The sequence below is a fragment of the Cannabis sativa genome, chromosome 3 (genome assembly GCF_029168945.1).
Source record: "Cannabis sativa cultivar Pink pepper isolate KNU-18-1 chromosome 3, ASM2916894v1, whole genome shotgun sequence".
Lineage (NCBI taxonomy): Eukaryota > Viridiplantae > Streptophyta > Magnoliopsida > Rosales > Cannabaceae > Cannabis > Cannabis sativa.
In genome coordinates, this window is record NC_083603.1 from 17,924,961 (window position 1) to 17,927,338 (window position 2,378).

Consider the following 2,378-nt stretch of genomic DNA (forward strand, 5'->3'; position numbering starts at 1 on the left):
AATTTCAGGATGCCCCAAATGGAACTGCATGAAGGATGAACGGACCCCAGAGACCATTTGTCCAAATATAATCGCATCATGCAAGTCACCAAGGCCAGTGATGATGCAAAATATTTTTGTTCTTCATTGACCTTAAGTAAGTCTGCAGAGGACTAGTGAAAAAGGTTGTCTCCGGGATCGATCTACATGTGGAGAAACCTGCATGTGATGTTCAGAAAATAGTATATAGGAACCAAAGATTATGATTTGGAAGCTAGCTCCTCGATCGTTAGTTACATATTTAAATTTACATAGCATTTATTCAATTTCTAAATACAAATACATACAATACCAAAATCTAATATTGGTATCTGTATTCCCGAATGCCTGGTACGTGGCAATCACAGAAATGTGCCACGCCAAATCATGCGCGTTTAGCATGTACCTTCAGACTTTTGGCATCGCAAAAGATGTTATATTCTAGGAGTTACCTAAAGGTTCTCCCTATCAGCAAGGACAAAAAGGACTCTAGGACTCCAACCATTAATCTGCTATTGAAAAAGATCAGAAGTTATGAGTATTCCAAGAGGGTAGCAAGTTAGTCTAATCTTGAAGGCAATGGTCAGATGTTCTTAGAACTTATTTGGCAATATCTTACCCAGAGCTCAGGATTCAATTACATATTTTTTTGACACCAAATCAAATTTTTTCCCTTATGTCAGACCTTGGTAGTGCGCATACGTGCCTCTGAAGCCCCTTTTTTGTCCAACGACTTGTCTAGAGAATAATTTTACAAGATGAAACTTTTGGGTGACGCGTGTCCTTATTCCCATGAATTACCTTGAACCTGCCATACACCACACAATGGGAAAGCTTCATACAAACCAATGGTCAGATCACCTTGTTGTAGTACCTGCCATTGTTTTGTGTTGAATACAAAACCCTAGGTGGGTGAAGGGCATGCCCTCACCCACATATGTGTCGTAAATACCCTAATTTTTTATATGCAAAGGGTGAACAATTACATACTTACAAAACCTCTGCCAAAAATTCCTACTAGCTTTCTTCTTCTAGAGAGACAACAAGAATATAGAGTTAATTTTGATAATATAAATACTTGTAATATTCAAACACTCATTGACAAGGCTAATACAACAAACTCGTGGACTAGAGATTATTAACGCTTGAATAACGTAAAAGTTACTTGTCTATTACTTATTGTTTTATATTTTTCTTAAGCTCTAATTAATTGGTTTTTAAAAATTTCGGTAAATATTTTAGTGCTTTCATTGAGAGCTTAGGAAAGTTTGCTAATCGTCGCACCACCTCAACCATGGTGAATACACGAAAGAACATAAAGCAAGAAAACTTCCCTGGACACCGTTATGGAAGAAGCGAACTCCCTTGCCTTCGGTCTCTAGCCAGGAAGTGTAAGAGAAGAAGGTACAACTAGTGCTGAGAATCGAAGGGAGGATACCAGAACGTGTTTGATGGCATCAATGATGACCCGAACCCTGGAGATAGGGAAGAGGAGGACGATGACGATGGCTATGTGAAAGACAAATTTTATAAAGATGGTTATTAGTATGACCATGACCCAAACTTGCTGCGAGTAACCAAAGAACTAGAAGTTACTCATACAAAGTTAGTAAAAAAGAAGAAGCTCATTGAGAAAATGAAACCAATGACGGAACGCCTCTAAAACAAGTTCGAAGACTTGGTGGAGTCCAACGATAACCCTTCAGTGGAAGTAATGGTCAAAGAGCATGCTCATAGACAAACGAAGGCTGAAACCTGAAATCCCTGCAAGGATAAAGGTAAGGCAAGGTAGATGAGCTCCCACAAAAGTCTACTCCTAAACCTCTTTGGAGAGACATGAATCTGTCTGGTTGTGCCTCAAGGATGAAGAAGGCCACCGGTGCTTTTAAGCCTTAATGCCTTTCTGATTCTAGAGGCAAAACTACGACGAAGGAGTAAAGTGTGAGGGTACCCAAGCCCAAAGGGTGAAGGAACCACCCCAGTAATTTTATCAACCAGGATGAAAGGACGACTGTAGGATATTCTCAGGATAGCTGGTCCACCACAGACCTTAGACGACAATTAAATGCCAAGTATGAGAAGTACAAAAGTGAAAAGGCAAGGCCGCATGGGGGTGACCTCAGGAACTATGTAAGTGACAAAATGAGGGGGACATGATCTTCTCAAGAGTGACACAAAAAGATTGGAGGAGCAGATAGTTTCTCTAACCAAGCTGGTCAAAAAATAAAGTGGAGCCCTCTTGAATTCGGAAGATGAGGATCGAGAACCATGTGTAAGGAGGATCACAGAGACCCCACTCCCAAAGAACTTTAAAATGCCCCACATTGAGTTGTATGAGGGAAGGATCAATCCGTGAGCAC